At 33.8% G+C, this 21929-nt stretch overlaps 1 pseudogene; it reads right to left on the reverse strand.

The window, feature by feature from the left end:
* Positions 1-12426: 12426 nt before the first annotated feature.
* Positions 12427-12986, reverse strand: LOC125345823 (annotated as a pseudogene).
* Between the last annotated feature and the right edge of the window lie 8943 nt (positions 12987-21929).

A 21929-nucleotide genomic window follows, 5' to 3' on the forward strand; every position in this document is an offset into this window, starting at 1 on the left:
TGGAACAATAAAATAAATTTTAAAAATAAATCTGCCTTCTAGAATTGAAAAAAAGTTTGGAAATATTTTGGGAAAATTATATTAATCAAATAAGCCAGACTGAAAGAAACATAAGTTGCATGGATTTACATTTGTGTAAACTAGAATGTGCCCATAAATCTACAAGTAAATACACTGAATGTTGAAAAGAAAAAAAATAATACTGGGACATGATAAATTACATATGTCTCTAGGTATTCACACAGAGTGAGATCAAAGGAGGACATCCTTAAGAGAGGGTAATACAGGCATAATAGCTATGTGCCTCTGGCCATACAAAATGATATTTATTGAAATGAATTTTAGGAAATGCAAACAATAGGGCTTCTTTATGCTGCTTTTATCTCAGTTGCTGTTTTAGTTTTCATTTCTTTTTGTGTTGTTTATTTCTCTCTCTTGGTAGGGGAAGGTGAAGATACAGAAATGTGGGACAAAGGGTAAACAAAGGCAGCAGTGATAGTCACTAGACCCTATGTTGAAAATGAGCTATACAACTTGTGGGTGGGGACAGGAGGAAAAACAAGGACAGAGTGAGGGAAGAAGTGAATAAAAAAAAGTACCGTTTATTTGACTTATGTGACCATAACTGTTCTGCACATGACCTTTACAATAAAAATACATTTTTAAAAATCACTGAGAACCAATATTGAAGAACACTTACACATATATTTAATTAACTTCTTTTCACTATTTCTTCTAGTTGTTATATTATTGAACATTTTAAAAACTATAAAATTAAATGCTTTGGCTTAAAACAAGAGGTCAATTATGAATGATTGGTAAGAAAGTTTCCTGTATATAGGACTACGTAATTTGCATATATTGTTTTAAAATAAAAGCTAATTATAAAGTCTTAGAAAAATAAAATGTTACAGTACTTTGGAAGAGAGTCAAAATTAGTTTTTTATGGGTAAGAGGAAACAATAATATGAAATAACAAATTGTAAGGACTCCTGAGTAACTAAATAAAAATTAATTCCTTTGCCAGGTACAGGATCTCATATCTATACAGTAATCATGAAATAATCGTTTTACGTCAGCCCGGCAAAATTTTTGTGAGACCTCTTGTCAACCAATAAAAATAATGCTTGGCACCATGATATGTATTTTTCCTCCCAGTTGTACATAAAGGAGAAAAGAAAAAGATCCAGCCCAGCCAGGACAGAGAGAGAGAGAGAGAGAGAGAGAGAGAAAGACAAAGGAAGAAGACAGACAGAGAGAGAGAGAGAGAGAGAGAGAGAGAGAGAGAGAGATTTATTTTTTTTTAAATCACAAAAGCAAATCAGGCCTCTAGTATCCTAGGAGTATCTGTAAATGTTGCTATTCAGGAAGCTGATATTACAAGAGCTTAATTCACGACACTATACTAGGAAAGTCCAACATGTTAGGTCTCTGATTAGCCAGCAAAATGTCAGACTGAATTTGTACCTCAAGTTCTAGAGAACCCGCTCTAGAACAGGGAAATTGAGTTAAAGTGTGGCTTTTGGATCAAGTACTGTAACTTCCTATTCCCCTTGAGAAGTTAACAAAAAGGCAGAAGGGCTTTAAAATATCAATAAAAACAAAAACAAAAAAATACCTGCATCATTTAGGTTCCGGTATTAGCAAGTTTTTTTGTTTTGATTTTTTAATGTAAAATATTCTGGGAGTAAGTTAGAGCATGACAAAAATAAAATAAAAAACAAAACTCCCAAACTAGATTATATGCATAAAACAGAAAATCTATAATTCTCATTTAATTTTCTTTAAGGGATTACTAATTGGAGTGTTATTGACTTTGCATATATTTCAATTGGCATGATCTATCTTTTCCTTTATTGCTCTGTCATTCTGTAATCTAGTTAACTAATGACCTCATCTTTGTGTTGTCAAATTTTTTTCCACAAGTAGTTTCCATTTTTATTAAATCACCAGAATGAATTATGCAAGGAAAATATATTTAAATCAATAATATAACTCCTTAAATATTACTTAAACAGACATTCAGCAAAAAACAAGTCTACATTTGATTCCAAATGAACATTTCTTGAATATCATCTCTAGGCTAAGAATTGATGAATACTACAAATAAAAGTTCAAGTGAACAAAATATAAATGCAATTTGTTTAAAAAGATCCATCCATTTCTATTTGTTTTGAGAATCTATTGATTTTAAGCACAGACATTGGGAGGAGGTGTTGACTCTTGACCTAAGATGGGCACACTAGATTTTCTCATCTAGAAGCTAAAAATGACTAAGATCACTAATTACCATTTTTGAGTGGCCATTCTATCTGCCATATACCAGTGTAAAAATGTTAAGGAAGAAAAGTAAAGAAAGGAAGAAAGAAATGGTGAATAAAAATAAAAGAGCACATGCATTCAAAAACTAGAAAAATAATGCATGGCTTTTTTTTTTTTTTTACTGTTTTAATCAATTCAGGCTGCCATAAGAAAATGTTTTTAGCCAATTACTTATAAACAGTGGAGGCTTATTATCACACTTTTTTTCTCATCCTAATCTGAGATTAGGGTGACTACTTTGCACTGCTTCAGTGAAGGCTACACTATAAACTTTATACTGTATCCTCAGAGAGCAGAAGGATCAAAATTTCCACATGGTCCTGTTTCATAAAGGTACAAATTCTTTTAATGATTGCCCTTCCTTTGTGACCTAATCACTTCCCCAAAGGCTTATCAGCCAATAGCATTATGTTGCAGGTAAGAATTTTCAAATATGAACTTGGAGAACACTTACATTAACATCATAAAACACTTTTCATTTGATCATCTGTTTTTCCCAGTAATTAAGCCCTATGTGATACTCTACTATCTTCATCTTAGTAGCCTAGAGTTGATGTATATCAGTATAGTAATTATCTTCAAGAAATTCCAGTTTGAATTTTAACTCATTTCCAATGTATTCATTACAAAAAGTTAAAAGATAAAACAAAACAAAAAAAATACTTGAGTGAAAGCTTGAATTTTCCCAAGTCTTAGAAATGAGGAGTTTAAGATAACATTTCCTTAGCTTGACTTTATTCCTGACTTTCAATTACATTAAGCACCTTTGCAACTAGTATTTGTTTGAATGAATTCTTCATTTTATATCAGACAAGGCCACTTCACTGAAGAACTTTAAAAGTAATCTGAAAATATATCCTCTGATTTTGATCAGATATGAAGTCTACAAGGCACCTGAGGAATTTAAGTAAAGGATTACGATTAATCAGTGATTGGTACATCAATAGTGATACATGCCTAAGAGTCATACACAGCTATTAGGCTCTTGTGATCCTCTGCTGTGACTAGCCTAAACCTGTGCTAATTATTCCCTATGAGGGAGACTATACAGTCCATGTTCTTTGGGTCTGGCTCACTTCACTTAGTATAATTTTTTCCAAGTCCTTCCATTTCCTTATGAATGTCATTCTTTCTCATAGAGGTATAAAATTTCATTGTGCATATGTACCACATTTTCTTGAGCCATTCCTCTACTGAGAGGCATCTTGGTTGGTTCCATATTTTAGCTATGACAAATTCTGCTGCGATGAACATTGTTGTGCTGGTGGCTTTAGTGTGTTCTTGTTTGTGGTCTTTTGGGTAGATGCCCAAATGTTGGGCTGCTGTGTCATAGGGGAGCTCTATGTTTAGCCTTCTGAGGAATCTCCATACCACTTTCCAGAGTGACTGAACCAGTTTACATTCCCACCAACAATGAAGTAGGGTTTGGCAACATCCCCTCCAACATTTATTATTGTACGTTTTCATGATAAAAGACATTCTTACTGGGATGAGGTGGAATTTCAATGTTGTTTTGATTTGCATTTCTTTTATGGCCAGTGATGTAGAGCACTTTTTCATATGTCTCTTGGCCATTCTCATTTCCTCATCAGAGAAGTCTTTGTTTTAAGTCTTTAACCCACTTGTTGAGGGGGCTGTTGGTTCATTATGGTTTTGTTTTGGAGGAATTTATTTTTTTTTTAGTTTTCCATATATTTTAGTTATGGAATTGATTTTGGTGCAGGGTGATATATGAGGATCTAGTTTTAGTTTGTTGCAGGTGTTGAACCAGTTTGCCAGCGCCATTTGTCAAAAAGGCTATCTTTCTTCCAGACTATTTTTTTTAGCTCCTTTATCAAAGATTAAGTAGGCATCATTCTGTGGGTTCATTTCTGGGTCTTCAATTCTGTTCCATTGGTCTTCAGGCCTGTTAAGGTGCCAATACCAAGCTGTTTTTATTACTATAGCTTTATAATACAGCTTGAAGTTTGGTATTGAAATTCCTCCGTCACTGTTCTTTCTGCTTAGGATTGTTTCTGTTATTTGTCATGTTTTATTGTTCCATAAAAATTTCTAGATTGCTTCCTCTATTTCATTAAAAAATGTTGGGATAATAATGGGTATTACATTGAATTTGTAGATAGCCTTTGGCAATATTGCCATTTTGACTATATTAATCCTCCAAATCCAGGAGCATGGGAGGTTTTTCCATTTTATTAGTTCTGCCTTAGTTTTGTTTTTCATGTTTTTAAAGTTCTCATCATAGAAGTTTTTCACTCCTTTGGTTAAGGTTATTCCTAGGTATTTTATGTTTTTTGAGGCTATTACAAAAGGAGTTGCTTTCCTGATTTCACCTCCGTCTTCAGGTCATTAGCATATAGCAATGCTGTTGTTTATTGAGGGTTTATTTTATATCCTGCTACTTTACCAAAGTTTTGGATCAGTTTGGATCAGCTTAGGAATAGAGTCTATGGGGTTCTTTAGGTATAGGATCCTGTCATCTATGAAAAGATAAAGTTTAACTTCATCTTTCCCTATTTGGAACCCTTTCATGTTTTCTTCTTGCCTAATTGCTCTGGCTAGAATTTCTAATACTATGTTGAATAGGATGGGAAAGAGCGGACATCCCTGTCTTGCTCCTGATTTTAAAGGGAATGGCTTTAGCTTTTCACCATTTTGAATTATGCTTGCTGTTGGTTTGTCATAGACTGCCTTTATTATATTCAGGAGTGTTCCCTGGAATCCCAATTCTTCCAGGGCTTTTTATCATAAATGGGTTCTGGATTTTATTGAACACCTTTTCTGCATCTAGAGATATAACCACGTGATTCTTTACCTTGCTCTGGTTGATGTGGTGGATTACACTAGTTGACTTGTGTATATTTAAACAACTCTGCACCCCTGGGATGAATCCAGTTTGATCATGGTGTATGATTTTTCTTGATGGCCTGCTATGCCCCTATGAATGCATAAGATGATGCTAAGTGAAATGAACTCTATGTTATGGAAATGGTTGTTATATCACTGTTATATCAATTTCAACATGCCATGTGAAACCGTAGCTTCTATTGTTGATGATCCTCTTGTATCCACTTCCTGTGGTTGTACCCACATTATCTCTGTATCTCATCTGAGTACACTGGATACTGTATATATTGGTATTAAAACTAGGGAAGTGAAAGGAAATATCAAAACTGAGAGAGAAAGGATAAAAGGACAAATGACTCCAAAAGCAATACTTGCAAAACAATTTGGTGTAAACCAACTGAACAACTCATGGGGGGAAAGAGGAAATGGGATGGAGAAGGGGGAAATGAGGGAGGAGATAACAAACAGTAAAATAAATGTATCCAAGGCCTAATGTATGAAACTGTAACCACTCTGTATATCACTTTGACAATAAATAATAAAAAAGATACACAAAAAATAAATAAAACATGTGTGTATATAAAAAAGAGTCATACACAGGCAATACTCTGAAATTGAAGAGGAGATACCACTGTCTCAATATGAAATATCATTGTCAAGAGCTGGCATTATGAAAAGGGGATCAAAATTGAGTCTGGATGGGTAGTTTTAGATTATTAGTTAGGAAACAAGAAAAAAATATACAATAGCACAGAGATGTGCAAGAACTGCAAAATATTTAAAACAAATTACTAGATTGGTGTTTATTTTATATCAAGTATGTGTGACTACTTTGAAAGTAGGTTGGAAAGGGTATTTTGAAGCTTACATATGAAAGATTCTGACACAACGGAATTATTGAATCCTGGGTAATCATGTTTAGAAATTTTATTTCAGTTTCTATACATAGTATTGATCACCATTGGCAAAAGTAGTGTAGTGTAAAGAGAGACGTTTAAAGCAATAGAGAAGATAATGTAAATTATAAGGAAGGAAAAAACAGTATAACAATAAATGGTGATAAATATGTGTATGTGGACATATTTGAAAAATGGAATGGCGTAAGCCTACTGCCTCAAACTGCTAGGATCCTGAATCACATTAGAATGACAGAGTTTATTGATGTAGAGGTCAAAGAAGGTTAAGACTAATGAAGAGGCAGTGCTACAACTGATCAAGGTAAAGACTAGAAACTGTCAAACAAACTTAAGCCATTAATTGATGAAATTACCAAGTGACTTTTTAAGCTTTCCATGTGCCTGGTGTGATGGAAACTTCTGAGTGAGGATAAGATTGTAACTTAGTTGCTTCTTCATTGTGTATTTACTATGCAGTGAAATAAAAACAAATTAAGTTTGTATTCTTGAAATTTTTAAGGATTGTTCTCATAATAATATTTTTTGCTTAGAATTGGAAAATAGGAATAAAATAGGCAGGAAGAAATTCATGCCTTGAAGAGACAAAAAGATAATGTCTCATTTTCAGACCTGGAAAGGAATCCTTAGGTTTTAGAGATGATGTTGGAAGAGTAAAGATGGCCAATTCATATTCAAGATTGGAGCGAGACAATAATGACATTTAAATAAAAAAACTTTTTAAAAAGAGCAACTATACATCTTCTAAAACTCAAAGATTCTGGAATAAATTATGGAAATGGATGTATCCTCTTAAACATACTGACTATAAAATATTAATTACATATACATTGGGACACTCATTTTTTCTGATTTACTCTCTCGTGTTTAGTTTTCCTTTGTGAAATGGTTCTTCCAGCCTACCTGCGTAGGTAGCTCAAGATGAGCTAATTGAAATTCTTCCCTGATATTTTTCACACTCTCTATATAAGACCATTAGTCATATTATATCTTTACTACATAACAAGAGGCCAAACTGTTCTGATTCATATGGTGGTAATATTTAGTTTAATTTGCAGATAGAGGGGAAACAATTGTGAACCATAATTTTAAACTTCAGAAGATCAAATGTGATGGGATCATTTCTCTTAAATATCATAATTTGCCTTGTAGTCCACTGTAAAAACAGCAAAGGCTAAGGGAGCCCTGAGTCAGCTTGCAGATCTGAAGTAAGACCACAGAGCAGACAGATGAGTAGACAACCAGTCACAAGCCTGTCTTATCTTCCTTATCTGAGGACCAGAAATTTTCCTGTTGGTTCAAGCATCTTGGCGGCAAACAGAGAATCAATTCTTTAGGGACAGGGGCCTTATGTAGAAAAGTTGTACTGGGAATAACTTTTCACTAGCAAGTTTATTGATTTCCAGTAATTAAAATGTAGGGGATTGGTGACAAAGATTACACCATTAAAAAACAAAATGAAAAACTGTATCTCTTTTTCCACATAAGAACAAATGTGTGACCTTTCCATAAAAGCAATAAAAACACAGATAACTTTACTAAAGCATCACCAACGAGGTGCTCAAGTTAATGTAAATTTAATGATGTCCAGCTGCTGGCCAATGCCCCCACTGCTATTGCTCACCTGTTGGTAGCATTTTTATAGTTTTTAATTAAAATGCTATCTTTTCATCCCCATTCCTGAAATAAACGTGCCATCACATAACATCTCATTTTAGTAAGAGTTTATAACATTAATAAATAGACATGCTTTGATCTTGCAAGTCCACCATCTCTAGTAAAACCTCACATCCATTTTATTAAACACCCTTGTGACATAGCTTTTTACTAGTGCTGTGAAATAAAAATCCGCCTATCATTCAGGTTCAAGGGCATCACAGTAAGTTAAAGTTCAAGACTTAACAAGTTTATGAAAATTATAAGGATGATTAATACTAGCAAGGGATCATTTAGGCTTCTATAGTTGCATAGATCATAAAGTTCCAGTGTCTAGTAGTTCAAAAAGAAAAGTACTCATTACCTGACCCATGCAACTGTATTTCCTCTGTACATTACATTTATTACAAAATTACAAAACAATACTTTCTAAATAGCTCAGTTTCTTTATTTCCTTTGTTTTACCTGCTAAATATGTGTCCCCAAATTCTAAATTCACTTAGAATACTAGTTGCATATATTTTAATTGAAGAAGCATTCTTTCTTTCTCTGATTTAAATGGTTTATATTTAGAGACACAGTTTAGTTTAGAATTAGGTTTTAGGAAAATGTTTATTCTAATGGGAGAACTTTTCAGAAATGTGTGGACTTATAGGAAATGCCAATTCATCAATAATTTTAGCATACTTATAACTTAAGAACCCCAGAACTCTTCTTGGTGTTTATAGCAGATGCTTAGGCTTAAAAGCTTTACATGAAAAATTAATAATAATATAGAAGACTAAAAATATCATGCTAAGGTGGGTGGGATCATTATCTGCCCTTCATACTTAAATAAAAGCAACAAAACTCTGTAAAGTACAATTCTGGATATTGTAAATAGCATAAGAAGTATTGGCTTGTTTTGTTCTAAGCAACTTGAAATGTTTCTTAACAAAAAATACTGCAGAAATTCAGTGTTAAATTTTCATTCACAGATAAAAATACACCTAAGATCATAGAGGATGAGAAAAGACTTGTAAATTGTGTGATAATAACTACAACTTTCTTGTTATATTTGCATTACTAATGGGCTATGCCACTAAAAGAATCAGCTTATGGTGCCTAAATATTCATGGAATTAACATAAGGAGATCTAAAAAAATCACTCACCTTTATGTTCCTTCATTTATAATGAATAAAAAAGTATGCATGAGAAATAATTTCTGTTGAAATTCTATTTATTAGGATGATAGTCTTGCCTACTACCCACATTATTCATATAGTCATGCACTTGAAATGATTTAATTTTATTTTTATTGTACTGAAATACAATAATTTTATCATCTCTGAGAGTATTTTAAACTTTTTGCACAAAATGTAGGATTTCAAACTCAATTTCATTTTTAGCTACTATTTAGTATTAAAAAAATAAAATGCTAAAGGTGTTTCCCCAGAAAACGAATTTTAAGTCTCAAGAAAATTGTGTACGTAAAATATGTAAACAGATTCTCTGTAAACCTCTCTTTAAATTTATTGATGATATGTAGACGGGAATATTTCCAGTGATTAGAGACTCAAGGCTTGAAGTTAAATGCCATGATTTACATAATTAAATTAACTCATGCACAGTACTCTTTAGGACTTTGTCTGAATTGAGCTACACATGAAACTCATTACAAACCTAGACACTGTCAGCCCTCTTTCCAGATTGACAGGGACCGTCGTTATAGACCAACAACTCACCATCAGACCATTGCGTGCTCAGTAATGATCTCTGTGGGCTTGCTGTGCTCACTTAGAACATATTGCTTTAATAAGAAGAATTATTTCAGAAAATTTGAGTTATCTCAGTCCTGGAAAGAAGCATTTGGGAACCTGACAAATTGCTTTCTTTAGTAAATCGTTTGGGAGATCACAGAAGAAAATGTCTATTTGGCTTCATTTACATAAAAAAGACATCCAGCACAGCATTTCACAAATTAACCCAAATTTGATATAATACTGACTGATCTATGTCTAAATTCTTCCATTTGTAGGATTCCAGATGTGGTTTTTATGTTGCTTGATTTACTTTTTGATTAGTTGTTAGAACTTAAGACATCTGTTGCCATTGTGTAGTAGAGCATATTTTAATGGTATTACTAAATGTCATGCATCTATCAGAGCTTAATCATGTGTCTAATGCTAAAGTGACTCCCTGGATAGGCTTTCCTACACAGATGTTACACACGAGACTGCTGATCATGGAATTCTTTAAAAATAGTATTATGGAAAGCAACTTCTAAGTTTTTGAGTTTAAGTAGAAAAGAAGGGGCTAAAACTGTATCCAAAATAATTCATGATCTTATTTGATTCTTTCTGTATTAACAGTAATGACATATGTTCTCTCTAGTTGCATAAGAACTTTGATCTTATTATTATTAATAATAATTTGAAATCTGTTTTCCCTGAAACTTAGGGAAGGGTGTAACAAAAACTCAAGGTGGAACAAATGTAAATAAGGCTCTGATTAGAAAGGTAATCACTTAGATATCCCCAAACAAACTATCCATATTTCCTTATGGTTGCTTTACTATCCAGTTTGAAGGAATGCACATTTGTTGAATTTAGACAGCTTACTGTCAACCCAGGCATTTGTTTCTTTACTGATAAGAAAGGCTATTGAAAAAGTGGTGGACAGGATGAACAACCAGCTAGCTGGTAAGTTTCAGGAATCAATAAAGGATTACAGTTCAAAGTCAGTTCCATCATGCAAATCCAGGTGCTTTCCTTTTACAAATGTAGAACTTAATGTCTCACAGTTTCTTGTAATTAGGCCATAAGTACTATATCTTTGAACACATCTTCACATGTATATGGAGTGGGAAAGGATTCTTTACTGGTTAAGGGAGTAAGTTAAATTGTTTTGCTACATTATTTTTAAATAATGCACAGATCAATTGTCATTATTTTAAATAACGAGAGAGATTATATTCTGATCAAGGAAAATGGATATATAGTAGAAGAAGAAAATGAGGATTCATTAATGCATCTTTTGAAACCAGGGGATGTTCAAGTTCTGGATCCAACATAACCTAATTGTCAGATTTTCAGCAAATTACCGAGTCTGTTCTTGCCTCTGTGTCTCCATGACATGAGTACTAATAGGAAGCAGATGATCACAGCCTAAAAGAGGTGAAACCTGTAGAAAGTACCATTAAATTAATCTAAAATGCACAATCAAAATAGATGAATCAGCTCCTAATAACAGTGTTTATGTAATTAAGATGTCTACTTCTCTAGTCAATGTGTCTAAGTTTTGTGTAGAAATAAGAGATAACACAAGACATAATTTAGGTTTTGCAACTGATGAGTTTGCCTCCACTTTAGAGGTTTGCATGACAAGTTCTACCGATTACTTCCCCATGACACCTGGACAGGACTGGCTCACATATGCATTGTTTTGATTTTTTTTTTGTTTCTTTTTTCCATCAGTTTTATCGGTTAGATATTCAGAATACATTGTATAAATCCTTCAAAATAATGAGATAGTATAAGAATAGTTTACTAGTCAGCTTTGATCACACACATACTTAACACAGGAAACCGTTTTTACAAATACATTTTCTTACAAGAATATTTTAATAAAGAAAATAAGTCTCTATACATCTTACAGCAAATTGTTACACAGTTTCTTTTCCCCCTTCAAGCTCCACTTTGGCAATTTTCTATCACAGCACATCATACCCAACAAACTAAGTTACCATCAGTGGCTTCTTCTCACTTTCAAATACTATGGAGATCCACTTTTGGAGGGGTTTTAGTTAGAGGTTTTCTAGTCTTTCTTGAAATGAAAGAAGTCATATATTCAGGCTGAAAGACGAAATTTATAAACAACTTTCCTTCAAAAAAGAACTTGGATCAAGTTAGTCACCATGTTTGGTAGATGAGCTTTTCACTCATCACTCAGGATGATAGTTCAAACCTTCTGTGCCAGGTCCTTACAGTACAGTACAGTTCTTAAATTCCAAAAAGGAAACCTTGGAAATAAAAGCAAAGTATAAATATTAAGAAAACTAGAATTTTTGCTACTGATTTGAGAGTATTTTTAAATTCAAGGTCTCCTAGACTGATGACAATAGAAGGTAAGTACATGATTGTGGCAGTAGTTGTATAAAATACTGAAAGAGATTAATCACTTAGGCCAGTGAATATCATTTCAAAAATGCCAGAAGATACAGAACCTTAGACAGCGTAGACAGATAAACTCAATATTTAACGTTCTTTTTAGGCTGTGAGTTTGATGCAGCCTACACAGAGCCACTTGTCCAGAGAAATTACCTATTATGTAGCCAAGATAACATCACAAAGCACTGACCATTTACCTAAGGAGGCAAGACCTGCCAGGGCAAACATCTGGTATTCACTCTGTCCTTTGATTGTTACTGAAAAGTGTGTCTACTTGGCAAAACTTATTTAATGTCTTATTTTTTAGGTAAAATGAACTGAAATTTAAAAAAGACAAACAAGCAATATTCTCTAGTCAAACTCCTGAGCTTGGCTCCTATTATCCAATATTCTTTAAAATAATTCTTTAATCAAGCCCTTGTCCAATAAGACTTTTGACAGCACTTAGTGACTACAGGATGTTCCATTTTTCCTCTTTTACTTCTCATTTTCTCCTTTACACCCCAGTGTAACAAATCGTTACACAATTTTACCAAAATGCTGTAGCAGTAGTTGGAAATACTTTATTTTACATTATCAGAAGTGTTCAATCACATTATCACGGGTCACATTTGCATCTAACTAGGAGGTAGCCAAATAACCTCTACTGCAGTGATTTTGCAAACTCAGCATAGTCAATGTATCCATCATTATTTTTGACATCATCTCTCAACACACCATCTATTATGTTGATTAGTTCATCTTCACTCATTGGTGGTGCCTGCTCACTCCCCTCCTCCTTATGGACATGTGTGATGGCTGTGGAGAGCTCTAAGCCGTCAAGCAAATTACTGTCATCATAATCGTGCATTTTGAAATAATGAAGTGCAGTTCTTGTGGGGACATCTCTACCTCTGGTTTGTTGATGACACCTTCTAGATGCTCCATGATATGCTCTTGGTCATGCACTGTGTTCTTATCCAGGACCTCGCTGCCGGGATGGGGGGCACCGGCCCCAGGCTCCTGAGCCCTGGTACGTGGAGCATAAAAGGCCCAGAGCAGGCCACACAGGAAAGGGGCTCTGAGAAGCTGCAGTGATCTCATGGTCACTGGTACCCTTATGGTCCCAGCCACATAAGCGAAGTCCTTTGGCTTGAGCCTAACCAGCCCCCGTTCCCAGGACGCTCTCTCTCCAGCCCCCATTCTTTTGATTTTAAAAGAAGGACAACAATGTATATTTTAGACCATTTCTGTGGTTATTTTGGGTTTGTTTTCTTAACTAGATACTGAACCACACTCAGTAAACCACTATTATCAAAATTACTATTATAAAAGGAGGTTAGAATAGATATTGGGTAAGAAGTAAGATGTCCTTGGCACCATGAGGTAAGTAGTAATATGCCAAATGTGATTAGGGTAAATATCAGCTCTATAAAATGGGAAATCAGAGGCTACACATGTTTTATGTTTACATTTACAGTGTATAAATATAACTCTTCACTGATTTTTTTATTTAATTTCCACCATAGGTAGAAAACTTTTCCATATTATCATTTTTCTGCATTGTTTTGCTCTTACCAGAGCTCCAGTTCTGGTTTTTTGAGTGGTTGATTGGAGATGAGAATCTCCCGGGGACTTTTCTGCCCCTGCCAACATTGAACCACAATCTTCAGATCTCATCCTCCTGAGTAGCTAGGATTACAGGTGTGAGCCATTGGTGCCCAGCTACAAAATCTTGTTTTAATCCTCAAAGTACTATATTCTTTCCTGGTCCTGAAATCCCTTGATGTTTCACTTGCACCTCTTAAATGAGTCATTGCTTTTTATATTCTTCAGTAAATTACATCTTCCATTATGGCTTCTATTTTGAGAATTAAAGATTCTTTCAAACTAGGATTACAAATTCTTTTTCTTCTTGTTTTCATAATATCCCTAACTTACATTTAGTGAATATTTAATATGACCTAATTACCCCATTAAAATACAAATTACATGTTCTGGTAGTGCATGTTGTAAACTCACACAACTGTTCAAGAGAGAAAATTGGTGAAGGTGTGGTTGTATTACTTCAGAGTCTGACACTTAGTTCTATAATTTTTATGGGTGCTTCCAATAGCCTTTAAGAAATGGCTGGACTCATGGAACTTTACAGCTAATTAGGCATTTTAGGAATCACTTTCTCCAACTTTGTGTTGTAAGTGATGAGGCCTCAAAGGTTCAGAAATGTTACGGAACTTGCAAACACAACATTTTTATTGGCAAGGAATAGGGGCACTATATGCTCATGTTCTGGCATCAAGCCTTAAGAATTTCCACTTGTCAACCTTATTTTCCTGTGTGGTCCAACTCACAGTTGGGTTTTAACACAATTGCTCCTCATAATTGAGTTTTCACTTCATATAGATGTAATCTTACAGTATGTGGTCTCTGTAACTGACTTCATTCACATAGCAATGCACTTATACTGTAGCATTTGTCAGCAATCTGTTGTTTTTTTTTAAATATTTTCAAAAATTATCTTTAGTTGTATAATGTGGTTTAAATTGAACATGTCAGTATATGAGTACAATGCATCTTCATTAATATCCATTTTCATAACCTTCTTTTTAATGATGATGAATATTGTGTGTATAAGCAATGTTTTAATATATTTCTTTATTGGTAAACATGTACATGACTTTTGAATTTTGCCTATTAGGAATAGTGCTTTTATGAACACTTATGCATAAGTATGTTGTATAGACACATGCTTTCTTTTCTTTCCTTTTCTTTGCGATAGATAGTTAAGAGTGTATTCTAATGGGCCAAGTATGAGTGTAAATACTTAAGAGATTTATAATTGTTTTAAAAGTAGTTAAAATTCTTTTTGTTGTTATTGCTTTATTTTGTTCTAGTCCTGAGAGTAAACAGGGCCTTAATGCTCTACTTGAGCCTCTTTGTGCTCAAGACCAGTGCTCTACCATTTGAGCCACAGCATCACTTCCAGCTTTTTCTGAGTCTATTTCTGAGTTTATCAGAGATAAGAGTTTTACTAACTTTCCTCTCCAGACTGGCTTTGAACCAGGATCCTCAGATCTCAACCTCCTGAGTAGCTAGAAATAACAATGTGAGCCATGGGCACCCAGCTCCAATTATTCTTTTCTCAACTGCAATCAATTAGGACACCAATTTCTCTGATGCTCAATATTAATTATCTATTTATTATAACTCTAGTAGTGGCTATGAAATGATATCTCTTTGTAATTTGATTTGATTACAGGTTTGTCAGTTTTTAATCCAAGAAAAAGCCATACATTTTCCTTCTCATTAGTGCCTTGCCATGTTTCAAATAAGACCAGATTCACTTGAAATTGTGCTGAGCAGTGCACATGCTCTGTGATTTCTGAAGGCTGTGTCCAATTCCATGCCATGTCCACTGTAGGATGACACCTCTTTTGGACAGGATGACATCGTATTCTGCTTCAGAGTTTTTTGAAACTTTTTCAGTTTTGGGCAACTATGGCCAACACATCTGTCTATCCTCAATAAAAGTACTTTCTACTTTTAGTAATAAGTTAGAGTCTGGAGCTAGTCAACTCTGGCTACTACATTTCCATCATTTGTGAACACCTTCTTTTTGCTTGTGCAGGGGTTTGAACATAGGGTCATTCATTCCCTTGGCAAACAATCTACCACAGGAGCTAGTCTTCCTGTTCTTTGGCTGCCATCTTTCTACTACAGCTGGGAAAATGTGCTCAATCAAGTGCAACTCAAAACATGGTGAGGGAGGAAGATATCATTTACATTTCTGTTTTCCCTTAGTCATGCATATATTTTTAGTTGAACTGTCCTTATCTTACCATACCCTTGTGTCTGTCTCTCTGTCTCTCTCTCCGTATGTATGTATATGAATGCATATATGTATATATGCATATATGTATTATGTATATACATATATATTTAATCTTGGAGAATCTATAAACATATATAGATAGATTCTCGAAGATTTTCCCTTATTGTCTAATTTTTGCATTGGTGTGCTTATTTTACATGTAAGGTTATGAGCCCTTGAGTAATTTTTATTCTGTATAGTTAGAACAGGGTAAAACTTTTTTTAACCTTTAGATCTACATCTGAAGGTTTACTTCTGAGTCCTCAGTTCGAGTCCATTGATTTCTATTTGTATTCTATACCAACATCACATGAAACTTATAAATATAATGTGATATTTTTTTCTCTGAGACTAGGACTCCAATTCACTAAAACTTAGACTTTCAAATTAGTGGCTGTTACTCTATCAATTGAGCCATGTCCCCAACTCTAAATATAATTTTCTATTAATTCCTATGGATTTTCTTTGAGACAGAATCTCTATAGCATAGTTAGCAGATTGGGTATTTTTAATTTAAAAGGGACATTATTTTATTTAAAACTACCTTTTCTTCATCATTCAAAATGATTATTTGCTTTGAGGGGCCTTATTTATTTAGTAGGATATATTACATTAATTAATAATTGTAAGCTCCTTGAACCTTACATTCCTAGTAAATCATGCATACACATAGTCTATAAATGTTTTATTTTGCTTCATTTGGTTTATTACCATTTTGTTGTAGCAATGAGATTCTTAAAGTATTGTTTAAATGTTGGTAGTTGATTGCTTGGATGTTATTAACCTAATTTCAGGGCAACATTTTCTACTAAAACTATTTATTGGTAAGGGACGTTAACATGATTTTAATTATAAAATATAACAAAATGTGTTCAGTGGTTGGAAATATCAAACATCAATTTAAATAACTTTAAGGAATTTCACACCTTATTTTTTATTTATTCAAGATTATTGCCATCAAAAATCTAGTTAGTACAGTACCAATGCACAGAGTTCAAGCTCCATGACTGACAAAAGGAAAAGGAAAAAGAAAAATCTAGTTAGCAAACATAAATTTGCTCTCATCTGACTTAATCTCGAACTCTTTGTTCACTGTTTCCTTTCCATACTCTCCACCTAAATGCAGTCTGCTCAGGACTCATCCTAGAATTTTTGTTTTCCTCAGACGTCATCCTAGAATTTTTCTTTCCTTCGATTCCTTCTGATCCATCAATGAACTTCTGGCTACACTCCAGTCATTATAATCATAAGTGCTAAATTGCCCAAATTTATCCAGAAGGATAGGTTAATCTTTTTTTCCATTCAGTTCATTTCTTACTAGATCTACTGAGTAATCTCAACATTTCTTCTTCACCTTCTCCTCTCCCTCCTCCTTCCCCTTCCCCTCCCCCTCCCCTTCCCCCTCCCTCTCCCCCCCCTCCTCTGTGATACAGGTAATTGTTATGTAAGAAAGGTCAGATTTGTCTTCTGATCCTTTTGCTTTAGTCTCCTGAGTACTAAGATTTCAGATAGGCATGTGACACCTGATTTATATTCCTGGCTCACAAAATTCTGTAACATCAGAGAAAGTCTGTATATTACATTTTCTTAAATCATTGAAAAACCACATTTCTCATTTGTCTACTTTTTATTCCATCTTAAATTGAAATGAACATTGTGAATTGTTTTGACCGACAGAATCCGGGATAAAATTTCAGATCCCACGTCTTAAAACATTTATAGATTCTACTTTTGATCCTTTGAAATGAAGAATCCACCATACTGTGGAAAAACACTAGGTTAAGTGGTCTCATAGATATGGCCAACTCATCAGTCAACATAAACTACAAGCAGATAAAGCCATTTTTGACTCTCCAACACAAGCAAGCCTTCATATAACGATATCATCTTCAAGAATGCTAGGAAACAGACTCAGAGAAGAAATGCCTAGACAATCCATCTTGAGTATTATGAGCAACAAATGTCTATTGTTTTAAATCACTAAGGTCTCATTTGTGTTTTACAGTAATAAGGAACTGATATACTAAAAATGTAGGATTGTTACCCACTTCTTGCCTCATCACAATTTTCTTTGACATATATGTGTATATCTATATCTAGCTACGTATCTATCTATATCAATTACTTTTTTTGTGAAAATTCTCTTTGACTTTGATCTATACAATTTTAATCATATTGTACAATATAAGTCAAACAAAGGTAAAAGGTGAACCAATTCAACAGCAATACTTAAAAGACAATCTGTTGTAAACCAACTGTACAACTCAGGGTGGGAGAATTGGGGAGGAGGGTAGATGTGAGAAAAATGAGGGGGGAGGTAACAAGTTTGACAAGAAATGTACTCATGACTTTACTATGTAACTGTAACCCCTCTGTATATCACCTTGACAATAAAAATTTAAAAAAATTACAAGTTCACCTAGATTGACCTATTAAAATTTGAATATACAGAATCTACGTATATTAGAATCTTCATGTCCTTTCCTGACACAGATGGTAGAGTTAGTTGCTCCTTCTCTACACTATCTCTCTACCGCATATGTTTTGATCATGGTATTATTCATTTGCAGCTGTGCCATTAGGAGTTTTCTTATCTCCCAGTCTTTTTGGATTATGTATATTTTGAGGATAGAGACTGTACTTTGTTTATCTACATAAGATATATATATATATATATATATATATATACATACTGCTGGCATAATGAATAAATTTATGAATGCATGAATTAGTGAATCTATGAATAATGCATTAATGAAGTCAGTGATGAATAAAATAGTGATTAGTTTTATTATTTATTTAATTTATTTCATGATTGTACCCTCTACTTTACCCTTATTATTTCTACAGATACATTTCAGGAGTTGTATTGCCTTGTCCCAAGTGTTTTGATGTATATGTCTTTGTATTCCACATATGGATGTTTAATTCTTAAGGATAGGTGTGGTGGCACAAGTCTGTTATCTAGCACCTGGAAAACTAAACTAGAATGGTCGTAAATTCAAGTCCAGCCTGGGCTACATAGTGAGACTCTGTTGAAAAGTGTTTTTAATTTCTTAAGGTGTAGGTTTATAGATGATGGTGTATTGTATTTTCTAATTATTTCTTTACTGTGATATATATTGATTGTTTTATTCTATTTGAGATATGAAATATATATATATGCATGTATATGTGTATATATATGTAGTGCTATGTTGTATGTTAGAGCTAATATTTGTAAAGTATATGAAACTTCTATTCTTTAGAGGTAAATATTGTTCATTTTGAAATTGGCATTACAGAAAACAGCACAACATGATACAGAAAAGGACTAGAAATTCCATCACTGGATGCTAATAAAATCATTGTTGGCTGAGGTGCCTAAATTCAATTTTTAATTGAAAAATTATCACAATTTCCATCCATGAAGGGTTGTGAAACTTTAACTTTTAAATAAAATCACAACCAAAAGAAAAAGATCTAATAATTGCCAAAATTTCATGCATCCTATTCCTGTTATGCAGTTAGTTCCATTGTTGAAAACATAGCTGTCAATTCCAATCCAAGGATGCCTTATTCCAGCCAGGAAAATATGTTGCTTTTGCAAAGAGAGTCATCATTTTTATGAGAAAAACAACTCAGCGAATGTCCTCATGTTCAAAGGTTGAAAGCAGCAGTGCCCTCCAGAAATAGTGATGGATTTTTTCTTACTTAGAGTTTTTAATTTTCTAGATGAGGATGATAGGTATATTTTTATCAAGTGAAGTTCATATATTACGTATTCTTTAGGACATTTAATACATAAGTACAAACACAAAAACATTCACACACATGTAACTGTAATATATATATATATATATATATATTTTTTTTTTTTTGAAGAGTGGATTGCTTGGGAAGGACTGCACATAAATTTCTGAAGTTTTTCAAGAATTTCTGTCTTTTAGGCACTCGTATACATTTTCCTGTTAATGAAATTTTATTTGTGAGATTATTTCAAAAATTAACAATCCCAGTTACTGTGCTGGTATCTGCAGTTTGATTGCTCTGATAGGGACAAACAATAATTACAAAAATTACTACACTTATTACCTGTGATCACATAATGTATTGCATTCTCAAAAATGCATTCTCCTGGGGCTGGGGATATAGCCTAGTGGAAAGAGTGCCTGCCTCGGATACACGAGGCCCTAGGTTCGATTCCCCAGCACCACATATACAGAAAACGGCCAGAAGCGGCGCTGTGGCTCAAGTGGCAGAGTGCTAGCCTTGAGCGGGAAGAAGCCAGGGACAGTGCTCAGGCCCTGAGTCCAAGGCCCAGGACTGGCCAAAAAAAAAAAAAAAATGCATTCTCCAAAAATGTATTAAAAAAAAACCAAATATGCTATACTTTTTTTTTAACAATTGCCAGAAATGTTTTCTGTTATGTAATTTTTTATTGTAAGAAATTTTGTATTTATCTGTTTGATAAGCAAGTTGACATCAATGTTAATAACGTAAAGAATAAGCTTTGCCTTAACTATCTTTTTTAGATACAATAAGCCAGCAAATGTTTTGATATGCATATAAATGCTACCTGAGCATCTGACTTGTGTATGAAAGTATGTTTAAAAGAAAGGGTGTGGGGCTGTGAGAAAATTGGTTGTAATTGGTTTGGAGGTAATAACTAAAAAGAAAATAATAACAGAGAATGAGAGACTAATTTAGAATTCTCCAAAGACACTTGCTTAGTAAATGTTATTTTTCTGAAAGCACTCACTGTTTCCTTTGCTAAGAAACATTTGAGCAGATTCACAAAAGCATTAGTGAGTAAGAAAAAAGTCATACAACATTTGCAATGTGTAAAAGTCTTTTTCTGATTCAAAGCAACTGAGTCTTGTAAACAATATGCTAACTGGATTATATTAATCCCTCTACAACACTCATTATTTAGGTTGGTACCTTGTAATGGGATTCAGTATCCAAGAAATGATGGCGTATTCACGAAATAATCTGCCTGAACAAAGACATTTAAAATCATTAAGCAAATAGTGACACAGTTAAGCAGGACATTAATAGATTAAACAGATGATCATGTTTCTAGGACTCCTCTATTTTTAAAGCAAAAAGAAAATTTGGATTATAAAGACATAAAAATTTGTTCAAACTGGATGATCAATGAGTTATTGAAATTTTCTAGCATAATAAATATTATAGAGTTACAGACTTTCTTACAGTTCACAGAGCAATCATGTGTGCATGAAACTCCATAAACATACCTTCATGTTTTGTGTGGATTAGTAAAAGAATAGATATTGCTCTTTGCTGCATAATGCATAATGTTCTTTGTTGAGGTGGACTCTCATAAATCACATAGTTGTTGGATTGGTAGTCACTACTTCTGATTCTGAATTTATCAAGGGAAGTTCTTTCCCCAGACAGATATTCAATCCCCTGGAACCATTCTCCACACAGGTCAAGCCCTCTAGGTCTAAATAACAAACAGAAATGCCAGCAGATGAACTCCGCACCTTTCAAGGAATGAAAACCTATAGTGAAACTCAGTGTTTGGATCACTATAATGCATGATTCTATGGTTAGAGCTTGCTCAGTTTGATTTTGCATGCAACTGTATAGGGTAGGATACTTCAGAAATCATTGAGGTTGTGATATCTTATCCCAAGAATGAGGAGAGTTAGCCGATTTGCTTGGATTTATAACTTCTCATCAAATGCTCCATTTTCTCTCTAGACTTCAAGGACACATTTTTCTTATTAAAGATGTTTGGGGAGGACAGGTCAACATATTCTTGTCATGATCAACCACACTTGTGAGCCAGAATTATCCACTTAATCTCTAGCGATTTTTTGAACACTGTTTCATTAGAAAAGATCTTTACCATAATTTTTAAAGCTAACATTCCTTCTTTCAATGAAAAACATTTTTGAGAAACATTAAAAGTCAAATATTGCTGGTGATGTGGAATGAATTAGAAACTAAACACAAGAAGCTCTTATGATGTGTCTTTTCTACAATCCAAAAGTGGCATTTGGAACATTCCTGTGTCGCTGCCAACTTTAATATTAAATGCTAAAACCATGAAGTTTTCAGTGAATTTAGCCTGATCCTGTGGTTGTTCAGACACAAGGCAGGTTAGAGAGCTATTAGTCACTAACAATTGACCGTGGTGATTAGATTCTTGTAAAGTGAATTCCAACTATAATCATCCT

This window comes from Perognathus longimembris, chromosome 2 (genome assembly GCF_023159225.1).
Source record: "Perognathus longimembris pacificus isolate PPM17 chromosome 2, ASM2315922v1, whole genome shotgun sequence".
In the NCBI taxonomy this organism is placed as follows: Eukaryota; Metazoa; Chordata; class Mammalia; order Rodentia; family Heteromyidae; genus Perognathus; species Perognathus longimembris.